We start from the raw sequence: 20,657 nt of genomic DNA, 5'->3' as shown, positions 1-20,657 counted from the left end.
ATCTCCAGCTTCATGCTTGGCCTTTGTTTTCCAGAAGCTGTGTTGCTGGAAGATGAAACTGCTACTCTGAAACCTGACTTTTACCTTGACACTCTGTAACCAGGAAGATTTGGCTACGTGGAGACACAGTGCCACCTTGGGAATATGTGGAGAGGATGTGTACAGTGTGAAAAGAGACATAAGAGAAGGTCACAGTGCTGTGCTTGAGGCTACGAGATGGACTCTTTGTTATTCCAGCAGGATTAGCCTATGCTCTATTGAGTGGGGCAAAGGACCATTGAGTGAGGTTCTAGCTCTAAAAAGAGGAGGCCAGAGAGAAGTCTAAATGAAAACCTGAAGAGCTTTCCCCACAAAAAGCAGACTTCAATCTTGTCAGTTGTTTCATGACATAGCTCCCTATGCAGTGGAACGCATTAAAACAAAAGTCGAGCTATGGATCTTTCATGACCGGGACTGGTAAGAACGTTTGTCTTGCATGTTATGCAAAAGGACACAGCAGCAGAGTGACTCTGTGCTGAATCAGAGGGAAGGGCATCACTTGCCGAACACCAATATCACTTCCCTGAAGCACCTGCCGGTTGCCCAGCCACGTATTGAATAAGCATAGGCCTGCTTAGCTTGCGAGAAGCACACCTCAACGTGGTAAGTCCGTTGGCTTTACATTCAAATGAGATTTATATTTTTCCAATGTAAAACTATGACAAGGAAGATCTCTTTGAAGGGGGAAAAAAAAGTTTGTTTAGCTAATGAATCTTTGTACAGCACTTGGAAGATTTAAAGTCCAATGTAAGTATTCAGTATTATTATTTATGCTTAGTATGTCCTGCAGGTGTTCAGTTGAACCAACTCTTGCAATGAACTCTGTGCATCCCCTTTTAACTCCTGAAGTTTGCTTTGAACTAATAACACATTTTAAAAAGCCCTTTAATGGGGGCTAATTAGATTGTGTATGGGGACATCAGTTGAATGCTCAATGTCAAATAAGATCACATAGTCAGATATGGTGAAATGTTTGGGGGTTATCTGCTCTCTGACCTTAACAGTGCACGCTGATTGAATTATAATGATTATGGGATGCTAAGGAGAGATTGGACTGAACATGAGCATGGAGCGGATTAGGAAGATAATTGTGCTCTCACACAATCTTAGACGGTGACTCTGCTGATTTCCTCAGCGTTGATCCTGATTCTCACTGGGATGAGTGAGAGCAGAATCCGGCCCATCCGGCCGCTCCTTTTAGCTCCTGAAGGAACAATCCTTGAGCCTGAATCTACATTGCCTTGCGTCTTGTGTAATGGTAAGAGAAAGGGTTGTTTCAGTAAGATATTTGAATAAAAAGAGGATGACATCCCAGTCTTTGTGCCATAATGTATTGCTGCATTGATTATTTATTTATTATTTGCAAAGTGAAAACAAGGAATCCAATTACAAAACATATAGAGGGTATAAAAATTGCAAATGAAAATCCCCTCAATTGTCCGACCTATATGATTCTCCATTCATTCATTGCATCGCAGGGGTGTATTTGTATAAAGAATTTTATTTTATAGCCTTTGTGTAATCAGAAACATAATTGCTTGGATGCTTTATCTTTCTTCTGATATTTGACAGACAAACATCTTTGCACACGCACATGAGTTCTAATATACATTCAGATCTATCATCCTGAGTGCAGGGGTGTCAAAATAAAACAAAATAATATATAGTTCTTCCAGGCAGCTCTTCCTCCAGGGAGCTTATTGGTGTTGTCAGTTGTTAGGTGGTGAAATCCACAAACTGCACACTGTATATTCACTTTTCTTGGGATTATCAGGAAGCAGATATTCAATAGCTGATGTAAGTTACCATTGTGATTGTCAGAATAAAGTAATATATTGTCAGTTCTCATTTGCTGCTCTTTTCCTGAAATTTTAAAGGCAAAATCCTGTAATGTGCTGAGAAACTTCTATGAGGCACTAACAAAACACAATTCCCATTGAAGTGCTGGGCTTACATCAATGGTGAATTTGGCCTGCTGTCTTCAGGCTCCCTTAGTAAATGCATCCTGAAAATGCATTACAACAAAATACAGAACGCTTCTAATGTCTGGGTGTAAAACTGGCAAATTGAAACTATAACATTAAAACTACTGAACTATTTTTTTTGTTTTTGTTTTTGAGGGTTTTTTTTTTTACAAATTTGTCTTAATTTTTAAGTTTTAGTCTGAGTTTAAGTTTTTAAAAAATGCCAAGTTTGAGGTTTCCAGCGTCAACTCCTTTTCATTAGGATCCAATCCTGCGCCATTCAAGTCAGTTAACAAGAATTCCATTATGCAGCATCATGGCCTTACATTATTATTGATTATAGGGCTGAGACTCAACTGTGTAAATCTGTGTACTGTAGCTTCACTGAGGTGCATGGAATTATGTTGTTTGCAGTGTTGCTGTAGCTGTGTTAGTCGCAGGATATTAGAGACACAAAGTGGGTAAGGTAATGCCTTTTATTGGTCCAACTTCTGTTGGTGAGAGAGACAAGCTTTTGAGTTTACAAGGACCTGAAGAAGAGTCTCACATCCCTATGATATTTGTCAAACCTGTTTTTAAAAACCTCCAGTGACTGGATGTCCCTTTGTAACCTATTCCAATACTCAACTATCCTTATAATTAGAAAGATTTTTTTTCTACTATCTAACCTCAATCTCCTTTGCTGCAGATTAAGACCTTTATTTCTTGTCCAACCTTCATTGGACACGGGCAACAATTGGTCAGCGTCCTCTTTATAACAGCACTTAACATATCTGAAGACAGCTATCAAGTCTCCCCTCAGTTGTCTTCTTTTCTCAAGACTAAAAATGGCCATTTTAAGCCTTTTCTCATAGGTCAGATTTTCACAATCTTTTATCATTTTTTGTTGCTCTCCTCTGGTCCCTTCAATTTATCTGCCTCTTTCCTAAAGTGTGGTGCCCAAAACTGGACATAACACTCCAGTTGAAGCCTCACCAGTCCTGTGTAGATTGGGACAGTTACTTCCTGCCCGACAAGCCCGAAATGTGGATTAACGTGCCTAGCTGTAGCTCACGAAAGCTTATGCTCAAATACATTTGTTAGTCTCTAAGGTGCCACAAGTACTCCATTTCTTTTTGCGCCTAGTTTTAGGCACTCAAGTTTTGAAAAAATGTGGCTCTGGTCAAAATGGGTGTATATTCGTTTATGTACTTCTACTCCACTGATTTATTTCAAGGTGAATAGCGGAATTATAGAATGAAAATGCTTTGAAGAAGGAGAATATTAAGGAAAGATCTGAAAGAGTAGGGGGGCTGGAAGATGGAAAAGTGAAAATGGAAGATGCTGACTGATGCCAGTAATTTCTTCGTGACATTTACTTATTCATAAACATGAAGGGAAAAAAGGATTAAATTATAAACAATTCAGGCAAAATTTCCTCATACAAAGACTTCTTTAAACAAAGCTCATAGGCAAGGCAGCAATAGAGGTAAAACAATGTTTGAGAGGGAGCTGACACAAATTTTAAGGTTTCAGAGTAGCAGCCGTGTTAGTCTGTATTCGCAAAAAGAAAAGGAGTACTTGTGGCACCTTAGAGACTAACAAATTTATTAGAGCATAAGCTTTCGAAAGCTTATGCTCTAATAAATTTGTTAGTCTCTAAGGTGCCACAAGTACTCCTTTTGTTTTTACAAATTTTAAGGAAATGGAGGGATCCTAAATGTACTGCCAAAAGCTATGTTATTTAACCTGGAAGGCATTTAGGCTGATCTGTACGACATTTCCTTGGGTTATTAAAGGTAAGCCTTGATGGATCACAAGGCCTTTCTGGCGCTCCCAGTTATATCTGTGTTCCTGTTTAACATAAGAATACAGTACCTGAAAACAACTTAAAGAGGCATTTGGATTGCACTCAACAGCTTGATGACAAGACAACGTAACAGCGGTAACAGCGAAACAAGCTAGGAGAATATGGAAAATAGGTTGACTGAAGGATTTGATTTGAGCTGGAGTCATCCTAATGGCCCCTGCTGTTGTGTAATTTACAGTTGGATTGACACAGGTCATTTAGCATAAAGTCTATTTAATTTGTGTCAACATGGCTGCTCGTGTTCTGAAGACATTATTAAAAGGCAGAGGATACAGTACTTCAGGAAACTAGAGATCTGTGATTGGGGAGCTTGGGCGAGGTACTTTTTGCACTGTAATAGGACATGTTTATCATCTAAGGCTTCTTAAACAAAGTAGCTGGCAATGCAGCACTGATGTATGTCAGTGGTGGGGTTATTATTTTCTAGTATTTTGCTGTAGCACCTCCAGGCCTCAGCTTTGATCTGCATCCTGTTGTACTAGGTAGTCACGCACAGGCCACGTCTACAGTAAGAGCACTTTACAGGGATAGGAAAACTGGTATACTAAGCCAGCAAAGTGCTTCTCGGGCGGATGCAGCTATGCTGGCAAAACTGCACTTTGCACCATATGATAAAAATACGCCCCCGGAGCAAAACAGGCTATACTGGTAAAAGCACCGCTTTGCTGCCACAGTTGTGTCCACACAACTAGCTGCTGCTGGCACAGCTGTGTTGTTCGGGGATCACATATTTTACATCCCTGGTAGAAGTCTGCAGGGTAGACATGGCTTTAATAAAAACTGTCCCTGCCTCAAAGAGCTTACAATTTAAATACACAGCACAGACAAAAGATGGGAGAAAGGGAACATTATTGACTCCATTTCACAGAAGGAAACTGAGGCATGGAGAGATCAAGTAATTTGTCCAAGTTTGCACAGGAATTCTCTGGCTGAGCTGAAAATTGAAACCAAATCACCATAATCCCAGACCGTTGTTTGAACCACAAAACCAGCCTTGCTATCCTATTCACATGCCAATTAAAATAAATAAATAAAATTGGCACAGGAAAAGACAAAGCTGGAAGGAAATGGCTTTTTTTTTTTTTAACTTCTGCCAGACCTGTGTGTGGATTTATTAGCAATTTCCTTTCTTATCTCATTAAATAAATAATCAACTATGAATATTAGAAGGGCTCAGAGACTCACTTCGGGGATCCAGGACCTGTCTCAATTGTTTAAAATATTTGTGTTTTGATCTGTGGATTTTTCCAACTCCAACAAACCTTAAATGATGGTAAGATCCATAGTTGCATGATGGCCCTTGAAAAAGCAAAAGAAGGCAGAGTGCTAGGCCCGTTTAATTTAAAGGTAATGGGTTAAATCTAAAGCACTATCGCTTTAGTGTCCAGGAAATTCAACCACGTAGTACTGTTACTGGTGAGAAAAGATCATTCAGAACAGGCATGGGTTTAGATTCAAGTAATTTGAGTTGGCATAGTGGTTTAGCATGCTAGGGCATTTTTGTACTGATCTCACTGAACTCCGAGGCGATTAAGTGAAACCCCAGAACTGATTATAGTGCTTTGAAATGACAGTGTAGTGGCACATTGCCCACATCTCCCCAGGATCTAGGAAAAGGGTTATGTAGCAGGGCAGTTTCTCCCCAGAGAAGAAAGAACAATGACAGGGTGTGGGTGTGTGTGTGAGAGAGAGAGCGAGAGAGAAGTTGGGTTGTGACGATAATAAAGTGCAGTCCTGCCTCTGACAGTGTTTGTTCTGGGCCGAGGTATGGTGCTGAGCCATGCAAATAATGGACTTTTTAGTGCTCGTCAAGACGAAAAGGAAACGAACTGCTGTGAGACCCAAAAATCTTTAGATGCTTAAAAGTTTCAAAATAGGATTGAAAAACTCATCAGGGAAGAGACGATCTCACTTTTTCTTTCTTGCTTTCACGTACTTGCAGATAATAGAGTGAGACATATTTATGTTAAGGTTTAAACAAAATCTCCTCCCTGCACACGCATCCAGTGACCACATTGAGAAAAACAATGGAATGTGATAATTCTCCGTAACAGGCTGAGGAAGAAGAACAAAGATGGTACTTGCATTGTAAGCTCTTTAGGGGCAGGGACTCTGTTTGTATACCACCTAGCACAATGGGGCCTTTATCCATGACACAGGCTCCTGGATGTTACCACAATAGGCCATTAATAATGGTAACTGTGATAATAACAAAAGATCCATCTATGGTTTGGTAGAATCTCAGTGTTTGATATTGTCAGGTCAATAATCCAGCATCTTCCATCACAACGCTGATTTCTGGGAAAGCATGCCTATTTGGGGAAGTGCTTAAGTACCGTTGACTTGAGTGGGACTTAATTAATTAGGTGCTTAAATGTTTTCCAGAACTAGGAGGGCACAGTTTAGTCCTGAATACTTGGGTGACATTAATGATTTTGGCCAACTTTATTTGGGTGACCATTAAGGAAAAAGGAACAGATTCAGATGATGTCTTCTGAGAACTTGAATCTTTGTCCATTCTTAAAGCTACACTTTATTTATTGAGGCTCTGTTGTGTTTGAATAGGAATGAGGAGGAATGTGCATATAGGGTGGCCTAGTGCATATGTAACATCAACAGACCCCAGTTGTCGGCAGGCGGAATCGAACCTGGAACTTCTGGAGCTAAGTGCATGAGCCTCTACTGCATGCACTAAAAGCCATCTGGCTGTTAGCTAAGGCTGTAGAGCAGACTCATTAATCTCTCTCTATGTGGTCTTGGTGCCACTAGAGAGCACCAGACCCAGGAGGTGTGTGGGTTACACACAGAACACTGGACTGGGACCCAGGAGAACTGTATTCTATTTCCAGATCTGCCCCTGGCCTGCTCCTTGATTGAGGGCAAGTCCTTTCACCTTGTGGTACCTCTGTTTCCATGACTGTAAAGTGGGGATAATGATATTGATCTTTGAAGTGCTATGAGACCTACTGATGGAAAGAGCTGGCTATTCTGATTAGTCCTATCCAGTGTCTAGTTGGGTCTAGAAGCAGAGTTGCTGAGGCACCACAAGACAATGTATTCTTGCAGCAGTGATTCCAGGTGGGATCAGGAATGGATGTGCAGGAAATCTCACAGGAATGCCTCCTTTCAGATAATTTCTCGTTCAGATCAGAATCCCCATGAATCTAAAAGGAACCCCACACCCCTTAATTTCTCCAACCGTTAGTCACTGATCAAAGCCAGCTCAGACAATGCTGCTAAACATGGCACCCTTTCAAATCCCTAGATGCTTGAAAACCTTATCCCCACCAGTCAAGGGCAATTTAAAATGCTAGCAGGAGGTTCACTGCTTTCTGAAGACTTGGTCCAGTTAATGTAAATTGAAGCCAATGGGAATCTTACAGGATTTAAAAAAAAGTCCTGGGGAAAATAATTTTTAACCTTGCTGCACTCTGAGATATGGGGTAGAAATGGGTTGCTGATGTTGCTCTTTTCTTACATGGGCCAGAAACATCATGTCCTAAATCCCAATCTACTTTACCGGCAGCGTCATAGAAGGAGAGAAATAAACTGGATTGCAAGGTGAGAGTTGATCTTGTTGGCCAGTTGGGAAAGTAACACTGTGGTGAGACAAGATAAGTAGTGGGGAGTCCACAAACAAAACAGTATTAGCAACAGCTTTCTTTTCTCTTGATCTTTTCTTAGGGAATAGATACTCCCTCTCTAGATAGCATTTGTGCAAGAGCTGCTATTATATAGACACTTTTAAGTACGTAAATAACTAGGTTTGTGCTTGGTTATTTTTGGGGGGAGGGGGAGAGATTTTCTTTTTTTTTTCCCCCCCGTTAGCATTTCCGTGCTGCCCATTAAGTGCATTTACAAAGCACTGACTGACAAGAACATTGTTTGATGGACTCATCCCATGTAATGAGATGTTTCAGCAACTGTATTTTTCCACAATAAGTTAGTAACACAAACTAGAAGGAGGGGAGGGGAAGAATATGGACAGGCATTTAGACAGGCTCAACTGACCCTCCCAACATCCCTGTAAAAATAACCATGTGGGGAATTTGAATTAAAAATAAATTCTTGTTGCTGTGTGCATTTTAAGCAAATTTACATAGAAATGTAGGGCTGGATGGGACCTTGAGAGGTCGTCCAGTCCATCCCCCGGTGCTGAGGCTGTATCAAGTATATCTATACCAGCTCTGACAGGTGTTTGTCTAATCTGCTTTTTAAAACTTCCAGTGATAGGGATTCCACAAGCTACCTTGGAAGTCTATTCCCGATCTTAGCTACCCTTCTGGTTAGAAAGTTTTCCCCTAAAATCTACCCTTGTTGCAAATGAAGCTCATTACTACTTGTCCTACCTTTTAGTAGACATGGAGAACAGTTGGTCGTCATCCCTTTTTTTTAACAGCCTTTCACATATTTGAAGACTGTTATCAAGACACTCCTCAATCGTCTTGTCTCAAGACTACACATACCAGTTTTCTTAACCTTTCCTCATAGGTCATGTTTTCTAAGCCTTTTATCATTTTTTGTTGCTCTCCTCTGGATACGCTCTTCAGTTGGTCCACAGCGTTTTTAAAGTGTGTCCACCAAAATTGGAACATTACTCCAGATGAAGCCTTACTGGTGCTGAGTAGAGCGGGACAATTACCGACTATGTCTTACATATGACATAGTTAATTCCAGTTAATACACTCAGAATGATATTTTTCAGGTTTCAGAGTAGCAGCCGTGTTAGTCTGTATTCGCAAAAAGAAAAGGAGTACTTGTGGCACCTTAGAGACTAACAAATTTATTAGAGCATAAGCTTCATCGGATGCATCCGATGAAGTGAGCTGTAGCTCACGAAAGCTTATGCTCTAATAAGAATGATATTATCTTTTTTTACAACTGCATCAATTTTTGATTTGTATTCAATTTGTTGATCCACTAGACTGCCCAGGTCCTTTCCTTCAGTACTACCACCTAGCCTGTTTTTTCCCATTTTATGTTTGTGCATTTTTATTTTTTCCTTCATAACTAGAGTATTTTTGTGCTTGTCTGCACTGAATTTCATCTTGTTGATTAAAGATCAATTCCCCAATCTGTCAAGTTTGTTTTGAAATTTTATCCTGTCCTCCAAAGAGCTAGCAACCCCTACCAGCTGGCTATCAACTGCAGATTTTATGAGCATACTCTCCACACTGTTATCCAAGTCATTAATGAAAATATTGAATAGTACCAGACCCAGGACAGGCCTCTAAGGGACATCCATTAGATATGTCCCCCAAGTTTGACAGTAAACCATTGATAACTACTTCTTGAGTATGGTCTTTGAACCAGTTTATACATCCATTTTATAGTAATTTCACATCGACCATATTTCCCTAGTTTGCTTAGGAGACGATCATGTGGAACTGTGTCAAAAGCCTTATTATCATGTTTACTGCTTCTCCCCATCTCCTAGACCAGCAACCTGGTCAAAGGAGGAAATTATGTCAGTTTGGCATCACTTGTTCATGACAAATCCACGCTGGCTATTTCTTATAACCTTAGTATCCTCTAGGTACGTACAAATTGATCGATCAATCATTTGTTTCGGTATCTTCCAGGTACAAAAGTTAGGCTGACTGGTCTATAATTCTCCAGGTCTTCTTTGTTTCCTTTTTTAAAGATAGGCAGTATGTTTGTCCTCCTTTAGCCCTCTGGGATCTCACGTACGTGTGTGTGTGTGTGTGTGTGTGTGAGAGAGAGAATGTGCGTGGGTGTATATGTATATTATAAACAAATTGGTGGCATAAATTAAAATATAGTTACCCCTTTTGGCTCAAATGGTTACCCAAAAAATTGGCATCTAGTGGGTCATTTCCACTAGGAGGAGAAATTGACCATGGAGTCAGGTATTTCTTTGATACAAGCCTATTTATTTACAAGGAATGTACAGAAAGCCCTGTTTCCCTGATCATAGTAGGAATCAACAGCAGGAGACGGTTCCTTTGTTTGCAATTTCAAGCCTTTTTCCAGCCAGCACTTTACTCAAAAGCACTCTCTTTCTCAAGGTCACACTACCAAGGTTTCTCTGGCAGCATCTGGGGCATCTTTACTCCTTTTCTGTGTGCTTCTGTGGTGTTTCTTCCCCTTCTCTCTTACTTACACACACACACACACACACACACACACACACAGAGTTGCAATCAAAATTGACCCCTCACCCCTGCATTCATATTCAGCCCGCAGTGAAATTCCCCCCTCCCCCCCCACTGCCACATAGTTCAGATTCCTGAGTAGCTTTACATGTGGCTTATGTTTGGGGTGGTAGCTTTTCTGGTTTCAGCTGTTTTTAAACAAATGGCCATTTAATTGCTCCTTCATTTAGCCTGAATGGAAGGTGGCTGTTACCCCAAACAGCTTGAAAGAGAATTTTCCCAACCCACAGCTTAACGAACACGCATGCAGGAGCCCACCTTCATGTTTTCTCTCAGGCTGTCCCTCAGGCTTGAGAGGGGCTCCCTGTAATCATCCACAAAGTCACCTCATTGTCCTCTTTTAACTCCTTCCTTACAATTCTCCTTTGCCTACAAAAAACTTCACAACTCAGCTGCTGTGCTGAGACCCCTGCCGATCATGCTGACCAATATCATCTCATTGTTTCCTTGTATTCCCCCATTTGTACTCCCCCTATTATCTCTTGTTTTACAAGATTGTAAGTTCTTTGGTGCCTGAAGCATATTTTTGTTGTGTGTCTGTACAGAGTCTAATAAACCAGGGCCTGGCCCATGACTAGTGATGTTACTGCAATACAATAACACAGATATTTTCAAAGCCACTGAGTGGATTTAAATGCACAGTTACCAGCACAATTAGTGGGAGTCCTGCTTCTCAATCCCCTAGACTGCTATGAATATATTTGCTTTTGACTGCAAAAATGTAGGCCCCCAAGTAGCCTCAGTTTTGTGAGTGTCGTTTTTCACTGGTAAATAATTATGTCTGCATGGGTTGTCTGCTCAAGTGTGCATAGCTCCCCAAACACGGTCTCTCATCCCCTGCTCCCAACCCTCTTCAATGTGCAGGTGCGTACACACACACACTCTCACTCAACTCAGTTGTGCAGCAGGCCTGGTGTCTGGAATAGGATTTGTTCCTTAGGCTGCAACCCTGCGTTACTTATGCATGTGAGTTATCAGATTGAAGCCAATGAGGGTTGTTCTGGTGCATAAAGTTATGCGTGTGCATAGGTATTTGCAAGTTTCAAGTCAATCCACTGGCCTCAGTTGTGTTTGGATCAGATCATTAGGATCCTTGTCACTCACAACTTGGGAGGCAGGCTTTAAAAATAACCTCTCGGTTACCATTGTTCTGAGTCAGAGCTGCTGCACACTAAGCTCTTTTTTCCAATGCTGGCCACTAATGTCTGAGTCTAATTCTGATCCCCCTGACACCATTATAAATAAGAAGCATCCCTCCTAAAGTCAGAGGACTTACACCACGTTCCAGTAGTGTTTCTGATATTGGAGTCTGGTCCTATCATTTCATTAAAGGAACACCTCCTGGGGATTGGAGATTTTCTGTTTCTTTCATTATTTTGTAAGGGACCTGGTGTGAAGTATCTTTCTTATCAAATTCATATTTTTTAAAAAAAAGATCCCCTCCCCCACAAAGTGCTATTTAATACATTAGCAAGAGAGATTGTCATTAAGCACTTGAAAATGAAGTACTGATTTGTTATTCTGCAGTTCATCTTTAATTGTGTCATGCTAATTAAGTCTATTGAAGGAAATGTTAATATTCTGACTAATTCAGCAATGTCTTCCCAGTCTGATTGTTATGCCCAGGTTAGGTAAGATGCCGCAGCATTGGTGCAAAAAGCACATGAGTTAGGCCTATACACGTAAATTAGTGGTTTTTCAAGAGTGCAAATCGAAGTTATGATTGAGTGGAGCAGAACTTTTAATATAAAGGCCTTTAGCTTCTCTCTCTCTCTATATATATTATATATTTCTAGGCCTGCCCTGCCCCAAAGCAATGCAACTCTGGAATAATCAGAAGCCCTGAATGCAAAGTCAAACGCTGAGGAATTTAATATGGGAATGACGTGGAAGACTAAATTTGAAAAGTTGTGCTCCCCTTTGGTCATTCTTTTAAAAAAATATTTACGTGTTTATTGTTAGTTATTATTTCGATTGTGTGGATGTCCAAGGATGCCAAAAGGCCCAACTGTATTAGGTGCTCTGTGCAATCAAGGAACTCAAAGACATTCTCTGCACCAAAGAGACCACAATCTAGGATTTCATTAATACATGAGTTGGGCCTAACCCGACTGAAGTTAATTGCTAGCCCTGAGTGTTCACCAAACATGAATCGGGCCCCCAAACATTAGGAAACTGGCTTTAAAATAATGACATTTCTGAAAAAAATAATAAACGCAGAGTTCTTTTTTATTTGCCTTTTGGTTTCTTAGACTTGGTTGCACTCAGGTCCTGTTTACAAGTTTTTCTCCCCAACCATAAGAGCCAGAATCTTTTTTTTTTTTAAATGAAAGCTAAGATTCTGAGGTGTTCATATGAATCCAGGAGTGGAGCTTTATGAAAAACATGAAATATTGCTGGACTTGTGTGAAAGTTGGCAGTACGGCCATAGAAAGGTTCTCATGGAGTTCAGTGCCTTTGGATCAGGCTTCAAGTGTACATACAGGCGAATGAGGGCTGGCAGGACAAACAGTAGACAAAGGTTACCCTGGGCTCTGTCACAGGGGGTCACCGGACTAACCAAGGTCAGTATCCTTGTGAAAGGCTATTAAAGAGATGTCTGGCAGAATCGAGTTAAACGGATAGGATAAAAAAGCTGTTGTAGGTGGGCGGTCTTTGGAGTCATCTCGGAGGTGACTCACTGAGGTGGTGTGTACAGTTCTGAAGGGGATTGAGAGGACAAATGCTCCAAGGCTTGCTACGGTTGTGTTAAATATAGAGGGGAAAAGGCATAAAGCAAAGTTTAGGCAGGTTCATGTCCTCAAGGAATCGATGGAGAATTTCATTACCCTAACACAGATTATCAACAGCAACTAACATAACTGTAAACAGGCACTTGGACAGGCATTTCTAAGAAGCAAATGTTATGTGGAGTCCAGTTCCTAACCGAACATCAGTGGTGATGGTGCTAATAATTTCATAGTTTTCCTGTCCATGAGAGACTTGGCTGGAGAAAAGCATATGATAGCCTCTGCTTCCACAACATGAACAACAAGAGACTGCGGTTGGCCTTTTTTAGGATTGATTTCCACTGGGGATAAAACCATTTTAACGCACAAAGCAAAGCACAGGAGAGAAATAAAACACAGAGGACTGTGACTTACAGCGGACAGGACAAACAAATCATTGGACTGACAATAAACTCTCTGGAGTTCTGCAGCCATATAAATATGAGGCTGATATGGGCGCTCATTAAAAGACCGAATTCTACCCAGTATGTCGCTGTGGGTAAAGGTGCTGGGTTAGTTTGCCCCTTACAACCAGTACTGCCTACTGGTCAGTTCTCTCCATCATAAAGCCTGGATCTTTAACAGTTTGGGTGGTCTGATGCAGAGCCTCAGGAGAAATGGGGAGAGAGGAAAGGGGTGCCAGGAGGAAGTAGCATTTAGAAGGAATCTGGTTAGTGTATCTTCGAGGAGCCCTGAGACCTGGAATCTTGCAGAGAGGGTGGGGCAGGGCTCGTCTTTCACCCAGTCTATAAGGAATGAGTGGGGGAAAAGGGGCCAGCATAAATGCTTGCCTTTTCCTTCATAGCGGAGCAGATACCTGCCAATGCGGAAATGAGTAAGAAGCCTCCTGCAAGACTCAAGTTATCAGAGAGCAAAGGAGTAAGTGAGACCAGCTGCGGCAGACACATTGCAATCCAGAATCCAGGAGGAGAGCTGGGGACTCCTGGTAAGAAGAGGGACAATAATGGATTGAATCACCCAGTTCCAAGAGGAGAGCTGGGCCTGCTGCCATGAGGAGAGACTTAAAGACTGAATGAAAACCCTGAGGGCACTGGGAACAGAATGGAGGACAGGCTTCAGAGGAACCCTTTATTGGGGACTTTTTGTTCTGGCCCCTTTTGTACAAGCTTTGATGATAAACAAGCTTTAAGGATGGTATTATTGAATCAAGCCTGCAGTGGAATTATTGCCTTTCTGAGAAGGGAAACCAAAGTAGGGAGTACAAGCAGTGCTACCCTGACTCAACAGGGGATGCTACAGGGTAGCCCTAGCAGGACACTGCAAAAAGGGAGCCAGGAAACTCAACACCATGGAAGTTGGAAATCACAAAATAGTCTTGCATAATGACAGGTTTCAGAGTAGCAGCCATGTTAGTCTGTATTCGCAAAAAGAAAAGGAGTACTTGTGGCACCTTAGAGACTAACAAATTTATTAGAGCATAAGCTTTCGTGAGCTACAGCTCACTTCATCCGATGCATTTGGTGGAAATGCATCCGATGAATGCATCGGATGAAGTGAGCTGTAGCTCACGAAAGCTTATGCTCTAATAAATTTGTTAGTCTCTAAGGTGCCACAAGTACTCCTTTTCTTTTTACAAAATAGTCTGAGGCAGCAGTGACTAGTGGCTTATCATGAGGGCGCTGCTAAAGTTAAGCCTCATTTTGTTTGACTAATTGCCCTGTTTGTTCTGCAGCATGGGGCACGGATCATTTGCTGGAGGATTCTCTGCACCTTGAAGTCTTTAAACCACCATTTGAGGACTTCAGTAGTTCAGACATCGGTCAGGGGTTGTTACAGGAGTGGGTGGGTGAGATTCTGTGGCCTGCGTTGTGCAGGAGGTCAGACTAGATGATCATAATGGTCCCTTCTGACCTTAAAGTCTATGATTCTAATTCTTTTGTACTACCTTGTTTTGTCTCTGTCTTCCAGTGTATGACTGAATCCTCACTTCAGTTAGTAGCTGTTGAGCTCTCATGGTCGGTAGTAACAGATGCCAGCAGTTCATAATAATACTTCTTCACACTTCGAATATGTTAGCACCCTCTCATCCAAGTATCTTAGCATTTTTATTAATATAAAGAAATGATGTATTGCAACATCCCTGGGGTATGTAGAATAGCTAAGTGGCATTTTTATATGCTGGAGAAAAATCCTGGCTCGTGATTGGCCATAAACAGTCATGTGGCAGGACAAGTTTCTCTTTTCCCTTATTGATCAAGTAAAACTGACTCCTGGGACAGTGCCAACCAATCAGATCATTACAGCAATTGCCAAGGTCCTGAAGCAGTCCTTAAAGCGTGGACTGCATGTAAAGGGAAAGGAAGCTTTGGCGATGTCCCACCCCCTATTTTCTGGCCCACCCCACTACATCATCAATAGGGGACTAGAAGCCGCTACACTAACTCTATAAGCCTAGAGGTTTCTGCTGTAACTGGTCATGTTGCTGTAGGAGACTTCGGGTGTTGGATTCAGTCTGCGGGTTCTGGGTGAGGCTGGCGGCCTGTGATATACAGGAGGTCAGGGTAGATGATCTGGTGGTTCCTTCTAGTCTTCAACTCTGTCTTTTTGTGCAACACAGGATCTGGCCCATTGTGTTCTAGCAAATTTAGCACTGTTATTTCTAGTATGGTAGCATTCAGCTGTCCCTAGCATCTGTTCATTCCTTCTGAAGCACCTGGCATTGACCACTGTTGGAAGACAGGATACTGGGCTAGATGGATACTTGGTCTGACCCAGTATGGCCGTTCTTACGTTCATAATGAGGCTCTGATCTCAGTTGAGGCCTACTGTCCCTGCTCATCCTGGCTAATAGCCATTGATGGACCTATCCTGTGCTGTGTTTACTTATACCCATAGTAAGAGCAATGTTGCCAGTGCTCACAAGAGTCTTGTGATATTGGTGTTCTTTCTAAATTCACAGCTGCTGGAATCAAAAGTTTTTGCATAAGGATCTTCCTTTTTTTTAATGAAAATTTCAAGCCTAACAGTTCATTGTGAAGGCCCCAAAACCAGCAGACAAAGAAAAAGAACCCAAAATTTATTTTAAAAAAAACCTCAAGATATTCAGTCTTATGATTGTGGGGATGCCGCCTCATGATTTGGAAGACTTGAGGCTGGCAATACCAAAAGAGGCAGATGCTTCCTCAAAAAGCTTGCAATGCAGTTGTAAAAGCAGACAAACGGTGGGAAGGGAAAAGTGGTGAGGTTATGGAGCAGTTGACTGGAAGAGTTGAGAACAGCCCAGGGTCTCCTGAGTCCTAGTCCAGCATGCTCGCCACTATTCCACACTGCTAAAATATGCTAGGATGTTGAATTTTGGATTAGTCAAAGCTTCCACCAAAGTTTTTGTCCCAGCCCCGCCTCGTGTGCTTGAGTAACTTGTTTCTTTTCCTTCTCACAAGTTTCACACTAGATTTTTTGTCTACCACCTCCTGCTTACTATGTTTCTAACCTTATTACATTTCACCTGTCATAGGCACTGAGTTTTATTTTTCCCTGGGGTGCTCTGCCCCGAGACCTCAGCCTTATTCCGCCTCTTCCCACCCCTGTATGCGCACCTCCCCGATCCCCCCGCTTGTCTGCTGCTCTCTGCCCTCTCCCAAACCCCTCCCTGAGCCACCAAACAGTTGTTCGGTAGTGTCTCCAATCAGTTTTGAGTGGTGGGTGCTGAGTACCCACTGTTTTTTTTCATGGATGCTCCAGCCCTGGACCACGGCTCCTATGTCACCTGCCACTGTGAAATGGTATTAGGAGTGCTATTATCAAGTGGGAGTTCAGGGAACAAATCTTTTTTGGCCTTGCAATGTTTTCTCTTTTTGGCGAGTCTAGTCATTACACAACAAACATCGGGCACGGGCACAACAGGGCAACTGCTTTATTAGTTGGGTGACTGCCCATTCACTTAATATGTTAAAAAGTTCTGTGACCTGCATCCCAAAGGTAGAACAGATTAGGTAACATACATTAGTTCATTCATCTAAACGCAAACTATTTGGAAAGCTTACTCAGAGAGGATCCAAAGATGCAATACGTTGAGTACGCCTTGAAACATGTTTTACAGAATTTTTTTTCTTCCATCTCAGCAGTAGAATTATTATTATTTGCTGCTATAATAGGGCCCAGATCCCCAGCTGGTAAAAATCTGGGCAGCTCCATTGAAATCAATGGAGCTATGCTGATTTACACCAGCCAAATAGCTGAACCTGTGGCTTGATCATTTCGCTGGGGAAATGCAAGATTGGTTCAGAAAACAAAAATCATGGGCAAATGGAGGAAAAAGCTCATAAAACAGAGAGCTGTTGTTATGTTTTAAGTTGACTCAAGCGCAAGACTGATTGTAAATCCCATCCACTCGCAATAGCTCTCCTAAAGATATTGCTTCCAGTGCAATATAGTTTACAACAATCATGTGCATATTCCATACCATATTATGTTTTGCTTTTTGAGAAAAGGAAGTTCACACTGTGTAGTGTTATGAGTGAAAGTCATTCCTCTGCAGAAAGATCAGGCACATGGCTTTGCCTCATGTTAATGCTTGCAGCTGGGCTCTTTGCACAGGGATGAATTCTAATTGCCAATGGAGAGGGCTGGCACAAAGTACAATGGTCACCATAAGAAAGCATGTAAACGCACTACTGCAATCACCCGCTTCTCATATTTCCGGCAACATTTTCAAAAGTAACTAGTGATTTTCAGTCCCCAAGATACAACACCTGATTTTAAGTAAGTGTTGAGTATGTTCCCTCTGGAAATCAGGCTGCTGTAAAATGTATCAAGTTAGGTGCCCAAAATGACTGATCGTTCTTTAAAATCTGGCTGTCACGTTAACTTCGGCAAGATGTTTATACTGTTATAGAGCTCTTTGGGAGCTAGAATTTCTGTCTGGAAACTTCCAACATTTAAAAAAAAATGTTCCAATTCAGAAGAAAAAGCTGAAACTTCTAATCAGCTGAAAAATCTGAGAAATTTTGATTCAGGACAATTACAAATTTTTTTTGACGGTATTATGATTAATTTTATTTAGGTGTCTATATTGTATTCAAATATTAAATATGCATTATAAAGGCAAAATATTAAATCATTGGTTCTAAATATAATGTACAAAGACTATTTTAGTAGAATGTAAAAATCTCAATGAAATTAACAAAGTTTCAACAATAACTAAATGAAAAGCACTGATACTAATTAAACAAAATATTTTGACACTATTGAAATGAAAAGTGTTGGGTTTTCCCATTAATAATTTCTAGAAAAATAGTGACAGTCTTTCAAAAAGTTTGATTTTGACAAAACTATATTTTTTGATGGAAAACCATTGCATTGAAAAAATGTTGACCAGCTTTATGCTGTATTATGGTGACGGCCAGAGTGGGAGCCTGGTTTTCCAAAGGTGCTGAGTATTAATCCAGTGCAGGGAATGCAGAGCTCTCAATGGCAGTGAGAGTTCCCACAGGCAATGAATATTATACAGTTGGCGGAGAGTGTGGAGTACCATAACATAGGCAATAACAGCCCTCCCTTAATATGAAATGCTTGTTTAAGAAAATAATTAAAGCTATCTCCAGAAACAGGCTTCTACACAGCTTGTATTCCAGCTTTGTCCCTTTTATTTACCGTGAACCAAATCCTATCTGGAACTCTTTACCGCTCAGACATCTACTGGTTGAATAATATATTGCAAGTAAACATCATTACTCATTTAATTACAACTTTCTAAGACAAAGAGTCCTGGATTTCATCAAACGCCACTTGAAAAATCAGTAGCTCCTAAAGTAAAAGTTATTTTCAGAAATGTTGAGCACACTCACCTGCACTTGAAGCTAAGTGGGAAGTATGATTGTTCAGCACCTCTAAATATTGGGTCCTAAATTTTCCCTCATTGTTTCCCCTGCCTGAGAAAAATCATTCTCTTTCATAAAGGAGATTTACTAATTTGTATGACATTCTCCCCACATCCATCTCACGCTTTTCCCATGTTAATATTCCTGAAACGTTTGGAATCAGTCCACGTTTGTCAAAATCCTGTCAATGTTTTAGCTCAGCAATATTCATGCAGGTGTAATTGCACCTGCAAAATGTGAATTATCATGTTGGTGCGTCTTTGCAATATTGTTAAGCTTGTGTGAGAGAGAGTTGGATAAAAGGAAGACGCATGCTAGTGTACCGTTGTTTTGAACTGGACGGTAATGAAACAAGTTTGCTTGACATCCCCATTCCTGACATATCAATCAATCACAATTTATGTCAAGAATTGGAAGGAGGCTTTCAACCTGTTAGTCCCCTCACTGAAGGCCAGCTTGATGAGCTTTTACCCTGCTGAGATGTCACTCTGTCAAGTAGACCCATCGGGAATATTTGTTTGAGTATATATTTGCCAGCATGAGTAAGGTCCCTCTATGAATATTGGTTCCATTTCCTTTTAGGGAATGCTGCCAGAGCTTAGTCTTTGAGGCAAGGTATTTAAGCACATGTCTAACTTTAAGCACATGAATGGGCCCAGTGACTGCTCAAGTGTTTAAAATTAGACATACGACATGCTTAGTCACTTTGCTTAACTGGAACCTGGAAAAGCTTTCCCATCAGGATGAGAATGGCTTTTGTCAAGATCCTGCCTCCCTCCTCACCCCAGCGACACCCTTTTCAAAACAAAACCCTACTCCAAAAAAAGTGTCCCCTAAGTACACAAGGGGGAAGAGCTGCAGAGTTCACTTCATCCATTACGGAATTGGCTTTGCTAGTTTTTTGCTGCAGTCCACAGTAGCCAGCATTCCTCAATAAACACAAGTTGTAGCCATCTTGATGGCTTTATCCATACATATAAGTTGGGCCACAGTAGCTATATGGGTGTAGTTTAAACCATACACCCTCCTAGTATAGATGCAGTTATGTCAGTATAAATGTGCTTATACTGGTATAGCTTATTCCCATATGGGAAGGGAAGTAAGCTATGCTAGTATTACAGTGCAAAACATTTCCTATTCAACATTTTCAGAATAGCTTATTTTGATTTTTTGTATTAAGCATCTTTTTGTTTTGAAATTTCTTGTAGAGGTGTGATGGGGTGGGACTCACCACTCCAGCGCCTCCTCATGGCCAATACGGGAATTAGCTCTTGTAGCCAGGGCGCCTTGCTCTGGTGGTGCCCCATTCATCACCTCTTCTGCTCCAGGGACCATGTCACTCCCAGGACCGCAGCGTCCCCTTCATGACACAGCCCTCCGGCTGTGTAACACACTGTGATTCTCACCTTGTGAGGGACAATATCACAGTCCCTCAGTCCAACCATTTCCTCAGTGAGGATGTGGGGGTCCCAAGCCCTCCCATTACTCCAGAACCAGGACCTTATAGATGGCTGCCACTTGCTGCATCCCCTCAGACTCCTCAGTTCGTTTCCCTGGGCCCATTCCCCACAGCACCCAGCACCTTCTTCACCCTTGCCTCAGGGCTTCAGCCTGCCAGTCTTAGCAGCTAGCCAGGAGCTCTCTTTAGCTCCTGTGGTCCCTGCTGGCAGCACTGCTCTGACCAGGGTGCTGGTACTCCTTCCTCCTGCTAGGAGCCTGGTTCTCCTTTCTTGACCTCCAGGCAGCTACTCTAGCTGCTCTGCCCTGCAGCTCTTCTTATATGGGCCTGCTCTTTGCAGCCCCTCTCTCTTTGGCTCCTTTCTCTGCAGCCTCCCCAGAGCTCAATTAATCCCTTACTAGGAGACACCCCATCATGAGAGGATAAAAAAATGAAACGCATGAAAAAAATGTTGTAATTGAAACAAAATATTTTCAAAACCTGTTTCACAGAAAATCTTGAAATTTTTCATTTTATTCCAATTAAAAGAAAAAAATAACCATTTTTTTCAAAACTGAGGAAT

At 41.5% G+C, this 20,657-nt stretch overlaps 1 long non-coding RNA gene across 2 annotated transcripts in view; it reads left to right on the top strand.

Moving 5' to 3' along the window:
• The window catches only part of LOC119848734, a 377,186-nt gene that overhangs the window by 163,012 nt on the left and 193,517 nt on the right, over window positions 1-20,657 (top strand). For both annotated transcript variants that reach the window (XR_005290325.2, XR_005290324.2), the window contains exon 3: window positions 35-642. This is a non-coding gene — a long non-coding RNA (uncharacterized LOC119848734). The remainder of the gene's footprint in view (window positions 1-34; window positions 643-20,657) is intronic.

Source organism: Dermochelys coriacea, chromosome 26, assembly GCF_009764565.3.
Source record: "Dermochelys coriacea isolate rDerCor1 chromosome 26, rDerCor1.pri.v4, whole genome shotgun sequence".
NCBI lineage: Eukaryota > Metazoa > Chordata > Testudines > Dermochelyidae > Dermochelys > Dermochelys coriacea.
This window is presented reverse-complemented; position numbering and strand designations above follow the sequence as displayed.